The sequence below is a fragment of the Taudactylus pleione genome, unplaced genomic scaffold (genome assembly GCF_031769625.1).
Source record: "Taudactylus pleione unplaced genomic scaffold, aTauple2 ptg003137l, whole genome shotgun sequence".
NCBI classification, from domain to species: Eukaryota; Metazoa; Chordata; class Amphibia; order Anura; family Myobatrachidae; genus Taudactylus; species Taudactylus pleione.
The window spans coordinates 2,664,217-2,688,560 of NW_028287496.1; positions in this window are offsets into that span (position 1 = coordinate 2,664,217).

A 24,344-nucleotide genomic window follows, 5' to 3' on the forward strand; every position below is an offset into this window, starting at 1 on the left:
GCGTGTCCACTAGCCCACCAGGGATTATAGCGGCAGCGGGAGCCGGCATCCCGGGGGGTTAATTGCTAGACAGGGGAGGAAGCCTTCCCTGTCTATCGGCTCCTCCCCTCAGCTCAGCGCGCCTTTCAATACTACAGTCTGGCGTCGCTGAGCTGCTTCCTCCGCGGGCCACGCTTCTTCTGAGGTCTCCAGCGGCCATTATCTCTCGGTGGTGCTGCAGAACTCCTAGGATAGTAGTGAGCCCAGTCCCCCTGCGTACCTGGCCATTTTGGGTGAGTGTACACAGCGCTATAGCCTTCCCAGACCTGGGGTGGTTCTGAGACCTCACATATATATACTTGTTAATATTTGTGAGGTTTGTCACATACTGTTGCGTGCTGCATGTTGCCATAATTTAGATGGAACTGTGAGTTGCATACGCTGATAATGGGTCCCTGCAGCTAATCTTAGCATCAGCCAGGACCGGTATGGTGCTGCTTAATATTTCCGTCAAGATAGTCAAATATATCAGACCAGGAGATTGCACACGATACTGCACCCATTATTGCTATCCTGCAAGTCATAGCCTGCAGGTAGTAGTGCGGAGGATTTTAACTCAGAAAGGATTATGTATGCGGCGCCATCTGGTGCCAGGCCCCTTGCACGACCCCCTTAAAGGGCGGTTTATTTCTCAGGATCCTCTCCTTTGAGGATCGCCGGACGGGCCCCATTGTCGTCACTCGCTTGGAGTTACTTCACCATACTGCCCTTTTCAACTCGGGGTATCTCGCAATTTCTTGCAATTTACCCCTGTGTCACAGACTATCGCTCCCTGCCGGGTTTTTCACAGTACATGAATTACCTCCGATACCACATCGGTCTGTCGTTCCCCTTGCAGGGATTACCACAACGGCCACCCTGGTGGGTGTCGTTTTCTACGAAATACTAAATGGCGTGATATACGCCCTGTGGTTACTTCCCAGTGGCTCTGCCGTGAACTGGATGGTGTTTTCGGCTTTTTCCCTCTCACATGGGGGAACCGATTTCAAGTATGATTATACCTGTTTTGGGGCTGGTAGCCAGGTTCATTCTAGATATAGAGAATGTCGATCCTGCACCTGTATCATACATTTCCCGTTTCTGCCCAGCGGGTGGATCTCATGGCGGGAGTCTGGCTGTCGCCGGATACGAGGAGTCACAAAGGCCTCCTGTTTCCCATTCCCTGAGGGTCCTCACAAGTACTGGAAATTTCCTTCTGGGGTGGATTTGTATGTTATTCGTTGGGTTACAGGCATTAATCCGCCTCCCATCCTGGCCTGGACGGATTTTACGGATCCGTAGGTGGTAACTTTGCCTGAAATCAATGTACTCGTTTTCAGGGCCTGTTGCCCGTCCTACCATGGCCATCGCATGGTGATGCTTTTGTAACGTTTTTCCCCTCCAACACGTCTGGGGTTCAAATATCTTTTGCCGTTCACATAAAATATGCAGTGGTCATATGTGGGATTACCTACATAGGATGCCGGTCTTCTAACTTTCAGGGTTTCGGCTGCGACTGTATCCGCCGCAATACCCTATGGCTGCGTTATGGGAAAGCAGAGGTGCAGACTCCTTCCATGGGGAAGATCTTGTTTGGTCCTGACCTTGACAAGATTGTTGCATTCTTGGCAGTATCACTAATGGAGAGATACCGTCTTTAGCTACTCCCACTACATTCGGACTAACTCTGTTAAGCCTTTTTGTCCTCAGCCTAGGAAAAAACAGGCCTTTAGGCTGACCCTGTCGGCCTCCACGGGGGCCACCATATCCAGTACCGAGCAGTCCTGGACTTCCGGACGACCCTGCTTCTACGCCTGAGGATAAACCTTCAGCCTGACGGGACAGGTCTACATCTGGGGGATTCCAGAGTGAGGTACTGATTCTCAACGGCCTCTCATTGCTCAGGCGGCCTCCTCACAGGCGTTACACGGTCCCTTCTTCAGACCCGATCAGGGCCTTGCAATCCCAGAAAGCTATACAGTCTTTGCGGTAAGCAGAGCTATTTCGGCCAGCCTCACTATCTCAGCGACGGACTGGTTGTTCTACTTTCTTTCTGGGGCAGTGACCGACTGGTCCTCATTTGCCTATACTCTGTCTCAAATCCCTGAATCAGATTCCAAGGGTACCTGGACTCAGGTGGAATCCTCCATGCTCCATCATCCGACATTTGGAACCTGGGGATTTTATGGTATATCTGAGTGTTCAGGATACGTACCTACGGGTACATACAGAGCCCTCTCATCAGCATGGGTTCAGGTTTGCTGTGCCACAGCAACACTTGTAAGTTTTGGGCTCTGCCTTTTGGGACTGTCTTCAACTCCACCGGGGTTTACCAGCTTTATGGATTTTCTGACAGTTCACCTGTTCAGTGTATCCGAATGCTCCTTTCTCTGGACGGCCTCCTGCTTTTAGCAGGATCACCAAGGTACTTTACCGCCAGTTCAGGATAACCGTGGCTGCTTCTTGGCACAGATAATTAGTCAACGGAGAAAAAGTCCTCCCTGCATCCCTCACAGGGTTTTCGTCATCTGGGAGCACTGCTGGATTCTCAGAATTTGAGAATTTTTCTGGCGTAAGACAAGATCTCCACTCTTCAACTTGGAGTGTGCGGATGTCTACGCAGTCGACATATGTCATTACTCTTTGTGATGCGCGGTCTACCAGAGTGTCTGCCGTTTGGTAGGGTGGAATGTGCTCAGTTCCATTCCAGGCCTTGTCATAATTGACTCCTCTCTAGATGGATCGAGTTGTTTTTTTTTTTTGTTTTTTTTTCCATCGTGTCGCTGCTCGAACGATGATGCTTTCTCCGGAGGCGTGTCGGTCTCTGTCCGGGTGGCTATGGCCATCTCGTCCAGGGTATTCTTTGCTACAGACAGTCTCTGGTCCGCATTCGTTTCGGGGCAGTTGGACGTCTGTCGCTTCCGCCCTGCCACTTAACTTGTTGGTATTTTAACCTGTCTTGGGCCTTCACTCTGGCCTACCCATATGTCACGGTAAACCTGAATAGGTTCAGTCCGACAGTGTCACAACAGTGGCTTCCATCTAGGCAACACTGGTAGTTGGGTGGCAATGACAGGAATGTCATACATTCTGACATAGTCCAAGGGTCTTCTCCTGGCCAACTATGCAGTGTTCATTCCCGGAGCTTTCCATTGGGAAGCGGACTTCCTCAGCCGTCACGACGTGCATCCCGGGGACTAGTCTCTTCTCCAAGAGAGGTTTCATCTCCTGGTGAGCAGAGGGGGCCTCCCTGAGGTGATTGATCCTCATGGCCTTCTGACTCTATCACACGTTACCGGTGTTACAGTCCAGCTCTAGGAGTACTGAAGCTACCTTCACTGACTCTTTGTCAGTGAAGTGGTCCTTCCACTTTGTGTACCTGTCTCCTCCGGTCTCCCTTCTTCCTCGAGGTCTTCGGAGGTTTAATTCGAGACGGAGGGGCTTTCCTTCTGGGGGCTCCAGTTCGTCCCAGACATCACTGGTACTAAGTTTTTCGGAGTCTCCTCATCGATGCTCCGTTCCTACTGCTTCACTATCTGGACCTGTTGTCTCAGGGTCCTTGTTTTTCCCTGGACCTGGATCATTTGTCTTTGACTGCGCCCCTACTGTGGTCCTAGGGCTTCCCTGGCTCTGTCTTCATTGAGATGTTTAGAGCAGATAGGCCAGACTTTGCTGGGATCTGCCACGGACTGTGGCATACATAATTCTTATGGTATCGTACCTGTCGATACGATCCTCCGGTGTCCAGGATTTCCAGATATTCTGGCATTATTCCGGCTGGCTTGGGTTTCACCCTTGGCCTGGCCTTCCTGACAGTGCGGATCTCTACACTGTCGGTATGGTTAAGATATGGAATTGCTCCACTCTGGTATCCAGTTCATCCTTTGGAGTGTTTTCTGGATTATGCCTCCATTTGTCCTCCCTAGGGACTCCTTGGGAGTTAGTGGTTCTTTGTTCCCTCCGGGGACAGGTTGTGATGGCCATTACATGGTCTATTGTTTAAGCTCTCTCTCTCTCTCTCTCTCAGGGTGTTTATATCAAACAGGAGAGTGTCTGAATTGGGAGCGTTCTCATGTGGCTCCCTCTTCTGGAAGGCATCATATCAGGGTGTGAGTTGCTCTCGACCTGTGTTTCTTCTTAGAGTGGTTTTTAGGTTCCATATTATTCTGGAACTTATGGTACGGCCATTCAGTCCCCAGTCCTCTCGGCTGGGGTGGTCTCATTGACTGTGGTCCGGCCTCTTTGGCTTTATGTGATCCGTTCAAGTTCCTTATGGAAATCGGACTCCTTATCGGTGGTCTGTGGTTTCTGGCTTTCACAGGAAAGGATGGCCGGCCTATAATGAAATGTTGGCTGGATGGCCTAGTATGTCTTCCTCAGGGGCCTACCCATGGGTAGGCCTTTCTGTTGTTGAGGCTTGTTTTTTCTCGGGCCATGTAACCCTCGTGGGTGGCTCGCTGCGGCGCCTCTGCTGTTTTGCCTTACTAGGTGACCACGTGGTCTTCTGTCCACACCTTTTTAAGGTTCTAGGCATTGGTTTCCTTTGCCTCTCAGGATGCTTCCTTTTTGGCGACGGATTCTCCTCTCAGCACAGGAGCGTCCCCACCCTTGGTTGAACTGCTTTGGGACATCCCCAAGGTCAACCTTTTGGCCCCCCTATGGATCCTGAAGTAGAAAACAAGAGATATGGTAAGAACTTACCTTTGTTATCTCTGTTTCTACGAAGTCCATAGGGTCCACAGGGCGCCCGCCCTGACGTACCTGGCTTCATATGGGCTGTGTTACTGGTCACCGGTTTCCCTTCTCCTTTTCTGTGAGTATGGTTCTTGTGTTCCAGTTTTCTCTCTCTTTTTCTCTCCTCCTCTGGCCTTTGGCTACTTACAAACTGAGGTGCCTCTGGCTGGGGGGCGGGGTTATAGGGAGAGTGGACCCAAGTGCATCCTGGGAGCTAAAAGCTTTAACTGCGTGGTGCCTGGATTTGGTTCCCAACCTATACCCCAAGGTCAACCCTGTGGACCCTATGGACTTCGTAGAAAAAGAGATAACAAAGGTAAGTTCTTACCATATCTCTTGTTTTCTATGTCGCAACAGGGAAGGGGTTATTATTCCAATCTATTTCTGGTTCAGAAACTGAATGTTGCTTATTGCCCTATACTAAATCTAAAAACCCTCAACAGGTTTAATCATGAAACTCTCCATATTATTTTGGCAATGGATCCGGGGGGATTACATGGTTTCCGTGGACATTCAGGATGCATATCTGCATGTTCCTATTACACCATCCCACCAGAAATCTTTACGGTTTGCTGTCCTTCAGCAACATTACCAATTTCAGGCTTTACCCTTTTGGCCTAACTACGGCTCCCCGGGTATTTACCAAAATAATGGCAGTCATGATGGCCTATCTCAGGCGTCGGGGAGTCAGATTTCTGCCATATCTGGACGGCCTTCTGATATTGGCACAGACTCCAGTTGTTTTACAAAACCATCTTCAACTGACGATAGCCTGCCTACAAAAGCACAGCTGGATCATCAATTGGAAGAAATCATCACTATCTCCAACACAGCAGATGGTACATCTGGGAGCTCTTCTAGATTCTTGGGCGCAGACTGTTTCTGCCAGAGGACAAGATTGTGGCCCTATCGTTGCGAATACGCAAGCGAATGGTATCCATTCTGTTAGCAGTGCAGGTCCGGGGATCATTGCTATCCACCTTCGATATGGTGGGGTGGGGTATGCTGAGTTCCATATCAGGCCTCTGCAATAATTGATTCTCTCCAAGTGGAACGAACAGTATCATCTATTAAGGTCCCAGAGGATCCTTCTACAGAGGTTCATCACTCCCTATTGTGGTGGCTGAGAAAGGATCATCTGAACAAGGGGTGCCCATTCTGGGTAACAAATTGGGTGCTTCTCACCACAGATGCCAGTCTTCAGATGGGGGCAGTGACAGGTCATCACACCTTTCAGGGAAGATTGACAAATCGGGAAAGTCATCTGCCAATAAACATTCTGGAACAGCGAGCAGTATACAAAGCACTTATCATGGCACAGGACCTGCTCCAGGACAGGTCAGTCCAGATCCAGTCCGACTACAGTGGCCTACCTCAATCATCAGGGAAGTACGAGAAGTTACGCAGCCATGAAGGAAGTGACAAAGGTTCTGACTTGGGCAGAACATCTTCCGGCCATCTTGGCAATATTCATACCGGGAGTACTCAATTGGGAAGCAGACTTCCTAAGTCTCCAGGACATACACGCGGAGAGTGGTCTCTCCATCCGGGAGTGTTTCAGCTTCTGGCTAACAAATGGGGTTGGTAGGCGCTATCTATGTCCTCAATAGAACTATCCACACCCCTATACAGCCCATCAGCACATCACTAGTCACACTTCCACAGAACTGGTCGCACCCTCTGCAGCGACACGCAATAGGCCTTTCATAAATCTCAGCTCTAGGTCAATGTGGGCCTTAATCTGGCGCTGTCTAATCTGAGTCATCAGGACCCCCCGGTGCAGTGCCACATATAAGCCAAAGGCTGTCGGTGCATGTGCGAGTGAGCAGTACCTGGGAGGGATCTTTCAGATACCTCAACAGTAACATCAACGATAGAGTAACCCATAGGCCACTATGTGCTAACGCCATCTTCGGATTCCAGCGTTTGATAAATCGAACTATTAAGCAGCCCCCATATACATTAGTGTCTGCAGTGACTAGATACGGTACATTATTCCCGGAAATTATTAGTCTATTAGACTTGTGAAAGTGCAACATGCAGACCTGTATATAGTGCTGTGTGAGATGGAAGATGGTGGTGTATAGTGCATCCTTTAGCTGATACCATTACAGCCATCTCCCATGTGTGATGTTTGGTAACGTTAGTGTGTAGCACCGATGGTTGTCAATCATCGCATGCGCAGGATCTGTACTGCACGTGTGCCAATCGGTGTCTGACAAGAGTCGCAGTGCGCTCTAAGTTGCAGCATGATTGACCTGCTGCTGCCAATGGGGGGGAAAGGGGTGGACACAGCAAGCGTCCCATTAAACTGGAGTTTCAGCCCCATTTCCTGGGCGGGCCGAGCTCAGTGTCTGTATCCTCCAACACAGCTCCACTGCCCCAGAAACATGGATTTCACAACCATCCTGAGTAACCTGAGATGGCCGATGTACATGCAAGTGATCCAATGGGCGCAGCAGCGGATCACAGACTCCTCCTGTGGCATTGGCATAATTTCACATTGCCGCTGCATATAAAGATGCGGCGAAGCGAATGGTATCATCAGTGACTGACTCTGAGATTAATCGCATTAATAACACCTCTACTGCCACCACACTCTAATATCCTAATAATAACACTCACTGATACTATTAGTTCTGTGACGCGTCAGTAACCTCAGATGTGTCTGCTAGTACAATATGTTCTGTTACATAGTAGCTGAGAATTACTGTATAACATTAATAGATTGATACACAAGTTTCCAAGTTCACAACAACACGCGTTTCGCTGGAAATGTTCTTTCAAGGCTATTTTTGTATAACATAACATCACTTTCTATAACATAACATCACTTTCTATAACATCACTTTGTATAACATAACATCACTTTCTATAACAACATAACTTTCTATATCATCACTTTCTATAACAACATCACTTTCTGTAACATCACATCACTTTCTATATCATCACTTTCTATAACATCACTTTGTATAACATCACTTTCTATATCATCACTTTCTATATCATCACTTTGTATAACATCACATCACTTTCTATAACATCACTTTCTATAACAACATAACTTTCTATAACATCACTTTCTATATCATCACTTTCTATAACATCACTTTGTATAACATCACTTTCTATATCATCACTTTCTATAACATCACTTTCTATAACATCACATTCTGTAACATCACATTCTATAACATCACTTTCTATAACATCACATTCTATAACATCACTTTCTATAACATCACTTTCTATAACATCACTTTCTATATCATCACTTTCTATAACATCACATCACTTTCTATAAAATCACTTTCTATAACATCACTTTCTATAACATCACTTTCTATAACATCACATCACTTTCTATAACATCACTTTCTGTAACATCACTTTCTGTAACATCACTTTCTGTAACATCACATCACTTTCTATAACATTACTTTCTGTAACATCACTTTCTGTAACATCACTTTCTGTAACATCACATCACTTTCTATAACATCACTTTCTGTAACATCACTTTCTGTAACATCACATCACTTTCTATAACATTACTTTCTGTAACATCACTTTCTGTAACATCACTTTCTGTAACATCACATCACTTTCTGTAACATCACTTTCTGTAACATCACATCACTTTCTATAACATCACTTTCTGTAACATTACATCACTTTCTATAACATCACTTTCTATAACATCACTTTCTATATCATCACTTTCTATAACATTACATCACTTCTTTCCAATTTTTATATTTAGCTGACTATTGCAGATATTTTAGTTTTTTGTACATTTTTTTTTTCTTATAGAATATTAAAGGAATAAATTATACAGACAAATGGCTCCCAAGGGTGTAGAAAGCAGGGAACCAGAGAACATATATTGAACACAAACTATTAAGTAGCACATGAGGAGAGCAGGTAAATACAAAGTGGTAATACCAACGCTAACTGTCATACGAATTATGAAGATGTAAAAATACAATATATTATATGGATCACAGTTGAAAAATAAGAACTCAAAAGAAAACAAAACAAATTAAAATGTAAAGTATGTGTTGCCCTTAAAAATTATCACAACCAAAGAGGAAAAGGAGAACAAGGTACAAATCTCCGGTGAACCCCCTCCCATCTCCCCGCTGACCCTCCTACAGATTAGGAAGCTGTATGGAAAGTGTTTGCCCATCTATTGCTTTGTTGATGAAGATACAATTTTGTTGTTACAAACAGTTTCACACAAGGTGATTTAGTGGAGTCATCCCAGGTCTCAGTGTAGATCCTATTAGCAGAGTAATATGTGGAGTGAGCTGCTATATCACTGTATAATGTGAAGCAGGTTGTGCTGGATGCAGTAGTTCTCCAGATGAGTTGGTGAACCAGGGTGTTCTATATTTGGCCAGTGTGTGAGTGATGTTTAGATGTATAATGTAGTAGTTGCTGCTGGTGGCGGTCAGGCCACACATGGTACAGCTTAACCAGTTAGATGTATTACATCAAGTAGTACAAAAGTTAGCAGATGGCACAGGGAATACCACAGATCTAACAGTGGTAGGTATAATATACTGTTTGTGGAAGCCTGACGATCAGAGTATTGTTGGGCATTATAGTGCGCCAGGTGTGATTGTGCTACTGGCACTGGTGGTCTAGTGTAGTTGCGGGAATAAAGTGGGTCTCCTGATCTGACCTGCCCTTATGGACACTGGGGAGTAAAGGTGTGTGGAGACACCGTGCATGGACAGTACCCCTGTCAGAGGTCAGACCTCTCTTAGCTGAGTTCCGGCAGGTCCTAACGACTGCCAGCTCTGTCTTATCTGTACAATGCTGAAGGGAGACAGCACAGGAGCGCACTCTTTCCAACAGGTACCCCATTTTTTATAGAATCAAATTACATCTCTCTCAATATGCAGTAGGGTCACCCAGCAATCAAAATGCAAAACCTGGAGCAAAATGGAATTTACTGTGCCTAAGAAATCGTCCAGGACTTCAGAATGATTTTTTAGCCACAGTTAAGGTGTGTATCCAGCAGCAGATAGTGGAACGACAGTACAGTTACAACATTATAAACATACAGTGATTCCTATTCTACTGCAGTGCCTACACTAAACAATATGTCATTCAGTGCAGGCACCCTCCCTCATCTCTGAACATGGTAAATCTGTCGTTATTGGCAGATTGACCGGTATGTTCAGGCGATGATTGATGTTGAAAATGACCAGCGGGAGCGCACATTGCTGGTCGTTTTCGACATTTCATGCCCGATTTGTGAACGATTAATGAGCGATTGAACGATAACTATATCATTATCATTCAATCGCTCATTCTAATCAGCAAATGGATACCCATCTTTAAAATGAGTGTGAGTAATGGAAGGGATTTCAATCCAGATGGTCAATTTTCCCAAAACACTATAAAGAGGTTGGCATATTAGGGCATGAACTTGGTACCCATAGCATTCCCTATTTTTGTAAATAGTAATTATCTTCAAAATAGAGGTATTTTACAAAATTAACCAGATTTCTTTATTAAAAATTATTTTGTCTTCTGGTAAGTCCGCTCTGGCTAGGAACCAAGATATGGATTTTAAAGCAATGATGACAATGAATATCTTTTAAATATAATTTATTTTTATTTACTAGAGGTTGTAAGTAATTATCTATCATTTCAGATTGATTTGTTGTTAGACCTTCTGTGCCTATGATTATGATGTCATCCAGGGGGTGATGTTACACTTTTATGTACTTTGGGAGAGTTTGTAGGTGATAGGTGTTTTGGAAATGTAAACACTCAAGAAATCAAACTTTTTTTTTTCTGTTTATTTTGGTGAGAGCCCCTTTCTCCCGATATTTATTAAGGTGTATATAAAAATTATTTTTGATATGTGCCATCTTCCTGAGTTGTGTATAGAATTCATTTTTATAATCGATTCTATTCCTAACAACCACCTCTTCTCCTTTATTGCATGGCTGGATTACAATATTAGTGTTTTCTTAGGGTTTTTTTTTTTCATGGCAAGTTTTTTTTTTTTTTTTTTTTTAAATTGCTGGATTTGAGCTTATTCCCTATGACTATCTCATTTGTGGATATCTCCTTGTTTCCCTTTTTGTTTAAAAAAGGTGAATATTTAGGAGATGGATATTTTTATAGTATCTCATATCTATTTAGGGTGGTAAAAGATCTGGAAGTGTAATGATTATAACATGTGGGATTACTCTTTTGATATTTTGGGGATTTTATTCACTCAGAGTTGGGATAAGGATCTGATAACTTAAAATTTTAGGTTCTAATTCTCCAATTGTTTTCACGTGGGGTATGAAATTGGTAAGATTTGATCTGGTATCTGCTCTATCATACTTTTTAGATATGAAATAGTAATTTTTAACTGGGTACCAAATATCATTCTCATCTATATCATCTTCCTTTCTGCGGGCAAAGTCAAATTTACCTCTTTTTAGGAAGATTTTTTTTTTTTAGATTTATTTTCTTCCTTTCCTACATTGAACAAGTAATGATCCATTTGCAGTTTCTTTTGTGTATTTTAGTGATCAGTCCTTTTATGTTTTTGCTTATTTTTGATTGGATCTTTTTGTCCAATATTACAAATACAGGTAGATATTGGAAGAATTGTACTATGGTTGTACTTGGGTTTGAAATACCTCTATTTAATTTATTTCTCAATTTTTCCTTCATTCTTTTATGATTAATTGAATAAGTGAAAATTAATATACATTCAGTATTTTGTTCCATTCTCTGATGAAATTTGCACTACACTCACTGAATGTGTTTTTTTTTTTTTAATCTAAGGCCTTTGGGAATAATCTGATCTGATTGGTTTTGCCACTGCACATGACAGTTTGTTATTTTAAAGTCAAGATCCCACCTTTCCATGGTTGTCTAAATTGTGATCTGTCAATTCAACTTGACCATTACAATAATTGCAATTAAATACTTCTTTAACCGAGCTTTCTCTATTTTTTTTAAATGTGATAACATGGTTCAGCCTATATGTACCTCCTTTTGGGTAAGAAACTACATTGTGTAGCATACCATCAGTATTTACTACAAGAAAACACCTATGCTACTTCCAGATTTGAGTGTCCATCTAACATTACTACCAATACAGAACTGCATAGTGGGAAAAGCGTAGTTATGATGTAATTTCCAGTTCACAGCAGGGTAACCAGGACAACAAAAGAGACCTCTCAGTGCTGCCTTTTGTGACCTTAATGCCAGAGGTTCTCGTGGTTAATGTTTGCTACAGTATATGTATTTTAAAAGAAAGGTTGTTTATGTTTGAATACTTTTGGTACTCAGTGGAATAGGGGAACACTTTTGGTCCCAATTTCTTGTGGATCACCCAGAAGTAAACCACCTAGTGCCATATAGAATGAACTAACAGGAGGCATATGTCCACAGCACCCTGAGGAACAGTTTTTTATAACTCAAAACACATTGGCAGCATTTTGGACTTACCTCCCTATAAACTTCAAGTCTCCAGGAGCCCTTACCTGAATTTCCACATCTTTTGTGACGAATAAAGAATAGGAGTCCACAATCTCTCACCTCTATTTACACCACCGATCCCCTTTTGAGTGGTTCCAGTATGGTTTCATTGCTTACTGTTCTTATTTATGTTTTATACTTTGATTTTTTAAAGTAACCTGTTTATATTGTTTACGCTATACTGTATGTGAATTTTCCTTTTTTATGATATCCCAATCCATGGAGAGTACATCAGGAAGATGACATTTTTCCCACAAGAGAGGTTTGATTATCACTGGGCTTTGAAGCCTTACTACTTGTAAACACAATACCTAAGGCGTTATTGATACCATGAACATAACTACTCATTATTTTGTTTTGTTGGCTTAATTTATGCTTTCTTGTCTCTGTATTACAATATTTTTGATTCTTTTCAATATCTTGTACCAAAAATAGATGATACTAGACCAATCAACTTACAGAGTATGACATCAAGGGAATTGTTATTTCATTTTTATTCTGTTGTGTTATCATTTAACTCAAGTTATAGGTTAGCTTGAGGCTTTCCTATCTTCTGTTGTATCAATTTAGGTTGTTATTTAGGTACAACCTGGACTCACTCAGGCTGCTTTATACCCTATAGGAGTACCACTATGTACCACTGCATCTATTCTACATGTTTGTCATTTATTTTTCTGAATGGTGCTAATGTGAATATAAATAAAGAGGCTGAGGAAATTGACCTATTTTTGCTGGTACTGAAGTTAAGAGTAATATTTTAATTGTTGCTATATAATATTCATAGAATCTCATCATCTTCACTTTGCCAAACAAAATATACATCATCTATGCAATGTACCCATTCAATTATATTACTTGGAAAAGTTATTTCCGTATAATAAGTTTGTCTTCCCAATGTCCCAAAAACATATAGGCATATGATGGGGCAAACTTGGTCCCCATTGCGGTCCCTTTTTTTTAGTTTTAATATTTCTTTTTGACCCAAAACAAGTTGTTGATCAACATGAATTTAATGCAATTCTTAATAAATTCCCCTTTTTCCATGTTTAAAATACATCAAATTGATTAAGGAGGTAATTTCAGTGCCAGGAGGTGTGGCCATGCACCTCTAATACTTGGGCCCATAGATTTGCTGGTGGCCCTTCCCGACACAATTGTTGTGTGCGAGTGCACATTTGTTATTTTGAGCAAAGAATCTGTGTTGCTGCAGACGTGGCCCTTACAGGACATGAGGGGGAATTGTTGATAGAAATTCTTTACTTTATTGTGTTTTCTCTAAATGATTTTGTGCCTCTGACCAGTCTGGTGTATAACACATATATAGCCTGTATCTCTTATTGCAATAGAATGCTGGAACTGACACTTGCACTGAATACATCAGTAACATTTCACATCAGAGGTAGCAGAAAGTTATTATGTATAAGGCAATGTACAGTAACTCACAGAGACTGATTGATGTAATTATTTTATTTCCGGTGTATATACACTTGTATATCTGCAAATGTTTCATATTCTCTGTACATTAAGGTGACAGAGGTGCAGGTGAGGGACAGGGGCTGAGAATCTGGTGAAGTCTTTGTGTGACTGTCCCATCATCACAGAATGAATACCTAAAAAAGAATACAATGGGTTAATGTTTACACCCTGTTATGTCTCACATGTAGTTGATGTCACTTTACAACGTGCACAGAAGAAAATTGTATTGAAGTAACAACCGAACGCTAATCTCCCTCAAAGGAAGATCATGGCTGATTACACACAGGTTCCATAATACTCCTCTCCATCATGACCTCATGGAATACGTCTTTAGTCCTTATTGTAGTCATTGCAAGCACAATAACGTCATCAGATGTCGAGGCCTAAACATTTATGTTACTGAGCAATCATTTTTTAAAGGGGAAATGAAAAACTTAGCATTATTGTTCAAAGGAACCAAACAGCAGATTCTGTCTTATAACTTAAAAATTAGTTTTGTTGCACAAGACAAAGGCATCTAATAATGGTAACAAGAAAATATGACAAAGACCAATGAATTCCCAATCCAATATAATTTATGCCTAAAATAAATCTGCTTCCGTATTTACCTATGACAGACATAACCTGTATATTTAATACTGGCTCATGCCTATATAGAGATGCTACTGTATATTTAGGGTAAACCCTGTGTATCTTCCACATTTTGATGTTCTATTTGTGATTTTGCTATGTACTATGTATCTATAAATATTGACACTGTAAAATGTGTGCAAAGTATTTAAGCATTTCTGCAAAAATTAGACTCGTAGGTTTTCAAAACCATTTTATAAGTGGCCATTTAGCATGTGATACATACATAGATCCATCTTTTCCACACTGTAGGATCACAGAGGAGGTGCCCAGCATTACGTGGTGCATGGTGGGTAAATTGCTGCGCCATACAAATGTCACTTTGCTTAGACGTCCAACATCCATCTCCAAGTCAATGAACTTTGTGTATGTTTTGCCTGGTTTAATTAATCCTCTGTAGATGGAAAACACAGCAAAGGAATGAATGGATCCAGCACCCCAGAGTCTGGGGGCTTCTCTGGAGATGAGGGTGGGGGTGAGCAGGAGCACCAATCACAAGCTGCAATTAGGAGATTATGGCTTGTGATTGGTCCTCCCACTGACACCCCCTGCACAGTAGTCATTTTAGTTGAACATTTTTTTTGCCAGTTTTGTACTATAGGGAACAGGGAACATGCTGTACAGTATATCGGAGACTTAGGGGTCTATTTACTAAGCAGTGTTAGGAGACAAAGTGAAATGTGATAAGGTGCCAGCCAATCAGCTCCTATCACATTTCACTTTGTCTCCTAACACTGTTTAGTAAATAGAGCCCTTAGAAATAATAGGAGGTAAAGCAGCTTTATATAATACATATACATTTAGTCCTCATGTGATAAGTCACTGCTGCCAGTATCTAGCATTATCAGATATATTATTATGGATGGGAGGTTCTCAGAAAGCTGTGCAGTAATATATACAGGTCTGTACCATGTGGTAACCATAGGTACAGTAATATATACAGGTCTTCACCATGTAGTAACCATAGGCACAGTGAAATATACAGGTCTGCACCGTGTAGTAACCATAAGTACGGTGATATATACAGGTCTGCGCCGTGTAGTAACCATAGGTACGGTGATATATACAGGCCTGCGCCGTGTAGTAACCACAGGTACGGTAATATATACAGGTCTGCGCCGTGTAGTAACCATAGGTACGGTGATATATACAGGTCTGCGCCGTGTAGTAACCATAGGTACGGTGATATATACTGGTCTGCGCCGTGTAGTAACCACAGGTACGGTAATTTATACAGGTCTGCGCCGTGTAGTACCCATAGGTATGGTGATATATACAGGCCTGCGCCGTGTAGTACCCATAGGTACGGTGATACATACAGGTCTGCGCCGTGTAGTAACCATAGGTACAGTAATATATACAGGTCTTCACCATGTAGTAACCATAGGCACAGTGAAATATACAGGTCTGCACCGTGTAGTAACCATAAGTACGGTGATATATACAGGTCTGCGCCGTGTAGTAACCATAGGTACGGTGATATATACAGGCCTGCGCCGTGTAGTAACCACAGGTACGGTAATATATACAGGTCTGCGCCGTGTAGTAACCATAGGTACGGTGATATATACAGGTCTGCGCCGTGTAGTAACCATAGGTACGGTGATATATACTGGTCTGCGCCGTGTAGTAACCACAGGTACGGTAATTTATACAGGTCTGCGCCGTGTAGTACCCATAGGTATGGTGATATATACAGGCCTGCGCCGTGTAGTAACCATAGGTACGGTGATATATACAGGTCTGCGCCGTGTAGTACCCATAGGTACGGTGATATATACAGGTCTGCGCCGTGTAGTAACCATAGGTACAGTAATATATACAGGTCTTCACCATGTAGTAACCATAGGCACAGTGAAATATACAGGTCTGCACCGTGTAGTAACCATAAGTACGGTGATCTATACAGGCCTGCGCTGTGTAGTAACCATAGGTACGGTGATATATACAGGTCTGCGCCGTGTAGTAACCATAGGTACGGTGATATATACAGGCCTGCGCCGTGTAGTAACCATAGGTACGGTGATATATACAGGTCTGCGCCGTGTAGTACCCATAGGTACGGTGATATATACAGGTCTGCGCCGTGTAGTAACCATAGGTACAGTAATATATACAGGTCTGCACCGTGTAGTAACCATAGGTACAGGAGCCCACATCACCATTAGTATAACTGCACTAGATATTTGAAGCTGATGTCTGAGTTATTAGCCCTGTTATACTGTATAATACTCTGGATAACTCAGGTGCTATAATATGTAAGGAAACTTTGCTGTCACTTTCTGGCATATTTAAACCTGTAATTTCAAAGGGCAATAAAATAACATTAAAATAAGTGTCTGTAACTTATTATGTGGCCAATGTGAATAAACAATGTCCATAAGCTCTGTTGTGACTGATTATCGCCAATGCTTGTGATATCACCGCTGTATATAGAGATATCACCGCTGTATATAGAGATATCTCTATATACAGTGGTGATAACTCTATATACAGCGGTGATAACTCTATATACAGCGGTGGTAACTCTATATACAGCGGTGGTAACTCTATATACAGCGGTGATAACTCTATATACAGCGGTGACACATATTAGCTCTATGTCCATATTGCAGACCTGTGTATTGTATGATCCTTGGACTTTCCGTTAGATCCTTCCAAAGACAGATAAAACCGCCCCATGACTTCCGTGGCGCACACAACGCGGACGGTGACCCTATAGCGCCAGCCTGAATATCAGCACAATATAAACAGAGAAGATCATTAAGAAAGGCGAAAGTAAATGTCCACTCGTTTGTTGTAAATGTATTTATGGTCCCTATTTGTTAATAAAATGATCTTTAATTTTTCTTTATGATTATTATTCTGTTACCTAAAGCTTGAAAAGTCGTATTGTTATGGCTCCGAGTGGCACTTGCAGGGATATGTGTAGATATTACAGATATAGAAATGAATACAGTAATTAGTTCTGGCTGCCAAGTTCTCGTGCAGTGAGCAGGGAGGGTGTGTGAGATCTCAGACTATTATCTTTTGTAACTTTTTGACACTATGGGATCAATTCAAGTAAGTGCAACTTACTGTAGTTCCTGCGAGATATTCTTACAGCAAAATGTGCAATTTATATTCCAAACTCACATTGATTTTTTTTCTTTAGAGGCAATTCAAATGTTTTTGTGAAACAGGTATGTGGGGTGTAAATGAATGATGTAGGACAGGTATGTGGGGTGTATATGATGTGGGACAGGTATGTGGAGGTGTATATGATGGGGGACAGGTATGTGGAGGTGTATATGATGGGGGACAGGTATGTGGAGGTGTATATGATGGGGGACAGGTATGTGGAGGTGTATATGATGGGGGACAGGTGTGTGGAGGTGTATATGATGGGGGACAGGTGTGTGGAGGTGTAAATGATGGGGGACAGGTGTGTGGAGGTGTAAATGATGGGGGACAGGTGTGTGGAGGTGTAAATGATGGGGGACAGGTGTGTGGAGGTGTAAATGATGTGGGCAGGTATGTGGCGGTGTAAATGATGGGGGACAGGTATGTGGAGGTGTAAATGATGGGAGACAGGTATGTGGGGGTGTAAATGATGTGGGACAGGTATGTGGGGGTGTAAATGATGTGAGATAGGTATGGGGAGGTGTAAATGATGTGGGACAGGTATCTGAAGGTGTAAATGCGGTGGGACAGGTATGTGGAGGTGTAAATGAGGTGGGACAGGTGTGGGGAGGTGTAAATGAGGTGGGACAGGTGTGGGGAGGTGTAAATGATGGGGGACAGGTGTGGGGAGGTGTAAATGATGGGGGACAGGTGTGGGGAGGTGTAAATGATGGGGGACAGGTGTGGGGAGGTGTAAATGATGTCGGAAAGGCACATGGATGTGGTGTTTTGAGGGCAAGGATGGGGTTTGAACTTGGGATAAACACTTTTACCTCTTATCTACAACTCTTTACAATCTTGTATAAAAACAACACAAAATTACTCTACAGACATTTTCTGTGCCCTAAAATTAAGGAAAACGCTTGCTTCCATTTTTCAACTTTTAATAAGTGCAAAAATTAGCCATTTGATACTGTACCTTTATGTGGTACTGCTATCTCAGTTGCCATATTTTGGGGTCTCATTGTGGTTTCCCCACTTTTTCATGCACTTTTCCCAGGTCGTTTTTTGTAGTGAAGTTGTGTAACCTCGCTGCTAGTACTGTACCACAAATTGGCAGCACTAATTGTATCTCAGATTAATGCGATTTGTGCAATGTGAGGGGGAAAGGGAGGAAGTAATATGATCGCATGGCAATCACATTACTGGTCAGTGATTCCTGCAATGGGCTCATATCGCTCACCAATGGTAGAGCTGAGCGAATAACTATTCCCTATTGAAACAAATTTTTATATTTAGGTGCTGACTGCCAGTGGCGGTGCAGCCGGTGGCTCGAACCAGGGCCCGCTGTAGTACAGGGTCCCATAGCTCCTGCAGCCAACAGCGCCGCTCTACCAGCCGCCAGTGTCCCCCGTGCCCCAGAGTGTAGTGCGGACCGCAGTGAGTGCGGTCTGCACTACACAACAAACATCAGCCCCGGATAATACACTCGTACTACCCGGCGGCGGTGTGTTTGTTTTGGCAGCCAATGAGAGTCAGACAGACTCTCATTGGCTGCTGTGTCCATGGAGGGAGCCGGGTTGGAGCTCACTCATGAGCTCCGCCTTCCGGCTCCTGCAGTGGGTGATGGGAGAGACGTCATAACATCTCTCCCATAGTGCAGAGCGAGAGCAGGTCGGGAGGACGGAGCAGCAGAAAGCGGCAGGAACAGGAGCAGGGATTCAGGTAAGTGCTTTTTTTGTGGGTGTGTGTTTGCTCTATAGGCGGACTACTACTGGGGGGACTACTACTGGGGGTACTGCACATAGGGGGGGACTACTACTGGGGGTACTGCACATAGGGGGGGACTACTACTGGGGGTACTGCACATAGGGGGGACTACTACTGGGGGAATTACTACTGGGGGCACTGCACATAGAGGGGGACTACTACTGGGGGCACTACACATAGAGGGGGACTACTACTGGGGGCACTACACATAGAGGGGGACTACTACTGGGGGCACTGCACATAGGGGGGGACTACTACTGGGGGCACTGCACATAGGGGGGGACTACTGGCGGTACTGCACATAGGGGGGGACTACTACTGGCGGTACTGCACATAGGGGGGGACTACTACTGGCGGTACTGCACATAGGGGGGGACTACTACTGGCGGTACTGCACATAGGGGGGACTACTACTGGCGGTACTGCACATAGGGGGGACTACTACTGGGGGAATTACTACTGGGGGCACTGCACATAGAGGGGGACTACTACTGGGGGCACTACACATAGAGGGGGACTACTACTGGGGGCACTGCACATAGGGGGGGGGACTACTACTGGGGGTACTGCACATAGGGGGGGACTACTACTCTGGGTACTGCACATAGGGGGGACTACTACTGGGGGAATTACTACTGGGGGCACTGCACATAGAGGGGGACTACTACTGGGGGCACTACACATAGAGGGGGACGACTACTACTGGGGGCACTGCACATAGGGGGGGACTACTACTGGGGACACTGCACATAGGGGGGGACTACTACTGGGGGTACTGCACATAGGGGGGACTACTACTGGGGGAATTACTACTGGGGGTACTGCACATAGGGGGGGACTACTACTGGGGGTACTGCACATAGGGGGGACTACTACTGGGGGAATTACTACTGGGGGCACTGCACATAGAGGGGGACTACTACTGGGGGCACTACACATAGAGGGGGACTACTACTGGGGGCACTGCACATAGGGGGGGACTACTACTGGGGACACTGCACATAGGGGGGGACTACTACTGGGGGTACTGCACATAGGGGGGACTACTACTGGGGGAATTACTACTGGGGGCACTGCACATAGAGGGGGACTACTACTGGGGGCACTACACATAGAGGGGGACTACTACTGGGGGCACTGCACATAGTGGGGGGACTACTACTGGGGACACTGCACATAGGGGGGGACTACTACTGGGGACACTGCACATAGGGGGGGACTACTACTGGGGACACTGCACATAGGGGGGGACTACTACTGGGGGTACTGCGCATAGGGGGGACTACTACTGGCGGTACTGCACATAGGGGGGGACTACTACTGGCGGTACTGCACATAGGGGGGGACTACTACTGGCGGTACTGCACATGGGGGGACTACTACTGGCGGTACTGCACATAGGGGGGGACTACTACTGGCGGTACTGCACATAGGGGGGACTACTACTGGGGGCACTACACAGAGGGGGACTACTGGCGGTACTACACATAAGGGGGACTACTACTGGGGGTACTGCACATAGGGGGGACTACTACTGGCGGTACTGCACATAGGGGGGGACTATTACTGGCGGTACTGCACATGGGGGGACTACTACTGGCGGTACTGCACATGGGGGGACTACTACTGGCGGTACTGCACATAGGGGGGGACTACTACTGGCGGTACTGCACATAGGGGGGACTACTACTGGGGGAATTACTACTGGGGGCACTGCACATAGAGGGGGACTACTACTGGCGGTACTGCACATAGGGAGGACTACTACTGGGGGCACTACACAGAGGGGGACTACTACTGGCGGTACTGCACATAGGGGGGACTACTACTGGGGGAATTACTACTGGGGGCACTGCACATAGAGGGGGACTACTACTGGCGGTACTGCACATAGGGAGGACTACTACTGGGGGCACTACACAGAGGGGGACTACTACTGGGGGCACTGCACATAGGGGGGACTACTACTGGGGGAATTACTACTGGGGGCACTGCACATAGAGGGGGACTACTACTGGCGGTACTGCACATAGGGGGGACTACTGGCGGTACTGCACATAAGGGGGACTACTACTGGGGGTACTGCACATAGGGGGGGACTACTACTGGTGGTACTGCACATAGGGGGGGACTACTACTGGCGGTACTGCACATAGGGGGGGACTACTACTGGCGGTACTGCACATAGGGGGGGACTACTACTGGCGGTACTGCACATAGGGGGGACTACTACTGGCGGTACTGCACATAGGGGGGACTACTACTGGCGGTACTGCACATAGGGGGACTACTACTGGGGGTACTGCACATAGGGGGGACTACTACTGGGGGAATTACTACTGGCGGTACTGCACATAGGGGGGGACTACTACTGGGGGAATTACTACTGGGGCACTGCACATAGAGGGGGACTACTACTGGGCACTGCACATGGGGGGGGACTACTACTGGGGGCACTGCACATGGGGGGGACTATTACTGGGGGCACTGCACATGGGGGGACTACTACTGGGGGCACTGCACATGGGGGGGACTACTACTGGGGGCACTGCACATGGGGGGGACTACTACTCGGGGCACTGCACATAGGGGGGGGACTACTACTGGCGGTACTGCGCATAGGGGGGACTACTACTGGGGGCACTGCACATAGAGCTGGACTACTACTGGGGGCACTGCACAAAGGGGACTACTACTGGGGCCACTGCACATAAGGGCGCCCACTGCTGCCTCCTCATATCCATACAGCATAAACACAGCCCAGCATAGGGACGCCCACTGCTGCCTTCTTGTATCCGTACAGTGTAAGCACAGCCCAGCATAGGGACGCCCACTGCTGCCTTCTTATATCTGTACAGTGTAAGCACAGCCCAGCATAGGGATGCACACTGCTGCCTCCTCATATCCGTACAGTGTAAGCACAGCCCAGCATAGGGACGCCCACTGCTGCCTCCTCATATCCGTACAGCGTAAGCACAGCCCAGCATAGGGACGTCCACTGCTGCCTCCTCATATCTGTACAGTGTAAGCACAGCCCAGCATAGGGACACCCACTGCTGCCTTCTCATATGCGTACAGTGTAGGCACAGCCCAGCATAGGGACGCCCACTGCTGCCTTCCCATATCCGTACAGTGTAAGTACAGCCCAGCATAGGGACGCCCACTGCTGCCTCCTCATATCCGTACAGTGTAAGCACAGCCCAGCATAGGGATGTCCACTGCTGCCTTCTCATATCTGTACAGTGTAAGCACAGCCCAGCATAGGGACGCTCACTGCTGCCTTCTCATATCCGTACAGTGTAATCACAGCCCAGCATAGGGCAGTCACACAGCATGTAAGGCGGGTCTTTCCAGCCACAAACACTGCAGTTCTCCTGACACACAGACTGGTCTCATGTTGCGATGGCGATGGCAATGACACACCTGCATTCTTTTTAACACCCCCCCCGTTACCTCCCCCAAACGCTAATAACAGGACACTCGCTTTGCAATTGGATCCTCTGTGCGTACGTAATCGCAAAACAATCGCTGCGTTTGCACAGTGTGGTATTCTGCGTAAATATCATCATTGGCTCTGTCTGAATCTGGCCCAGTGACTGTAGCAAATTACTTATTAGATGTGCGAAGAGAAGATCTGTTATTGCTCAGCAGCCCACTGGCTGGTCCACCACCAAAGCTTCCGCTCTCCTCAGTGCCACTCTGACAGCTGATGCCCGAAGGCCAAAGCTTCCCCTCTCTCCTCTGTGCTCCTCTGGCAGCCAAAGCTTCCCCTCTCTCCTCGGTGCTCCTCTGACAGCTGGCGCCCAAAGGCTAAAGCTTCCCCTCTCTCGGTGCCCCACTGACAGCTGGCGCCCGAAGTTCAAAGCTTCCACTCTCTCCTTGGTGCCCCTCTGACAGCTGGCGCCCGAAGGCCAAAGCTTCCTCTCTCCTCTGTGCCCCTCTGACAGCTGGTGCCCAAAGCCCAAAGCTTCCCCTCTCTCCTCGGTGCTCCTCTGACAGCTGGCGCCCGAAGGCCAAAGCTTCCTCTCTCCTCTGTGCTCCTCTGACAGCTGGCGCCCGAAGGCCAAAGCTTCTCCTCTCTCCTCGGTGCTCCTCTGACAGCTGGCGCCCGAAAGCCAAAGCTTCCCCTCTCCTCTGTGCTCCTCTGACAGCTGGCGCCCGAAGGCCAAAGCTTCCACTCTCTCCTTGGTGCCCCTCTGACAGCTGGTGCCCAAAGGCCAAAGCTTCCTCTCTCCTCTGTGCCCCTCTGACAGCTGGCGCCCGAAGGCCAAAGCTTCCCCTCTCTCCTCGGTGCTCCTATGACAGCTGGCACCCGAAGGCCAAAGCTTCCCCTCTCTCCTCGGTGCCAGTCTGACAGCTGGCGCCCAAATTCCAAAGCTTCCCCTCGGTGCCACTCTGACAGCTGGCACCCGAAGGCCAAAGCTTTCCCTCCTTGGTGCCCCTCTGACAGCTGGCACCTGAAGGCCAAAGCTTTCCTTCTCTCCTCGGTGCCCCTCTGACAGCTGGTGCCCAAAGGCCAAAGCTGCCCCTCTCTCCGGGGGTTACACCACTGGGCTCATCACCAGCCACATTACTATCAGAGAACTTAATAAAAAGGACACAATCTAACATAACCAAGACCTCAGCAGGTGTATCTATCATTGGTGGGACCATGGGTTTGTTATGTATTGGATCATACTGCAGCCATTCAGAATGCAGATTTCTGAGCAATTTATCAATCTGGCTCAGAGAAAACCTCAATTATTCACCCCCCTGACCAGAAGCCGAATGCTGCCAGCTGTGTTCCAGCAATAGGCACAAGGACATTGAGATTTCACCTGGAGGGGATCTAATATAAAAAGTCACTTCTCCTAATAGAACTTACGTGAAAAGTTTTCTACGTCTCCGGTGTTTAGGTAAAATGTCTGACTGACATTTGTGACTCCTGGAAATGTATCAGCGTAGTGTCCCATCAATGCGCACCCATTACCAGGACAGGGGAAGCCGGTGCCCTGGGAGGAAAAGGGGACTTGCATTAACATTATAACTTATTGCAGCGATTAGTCCTCAGAAGAAATTATATTTATGAACTTGGATGCCAGGTTCTCTACCCTATTACTGCCCTGGGC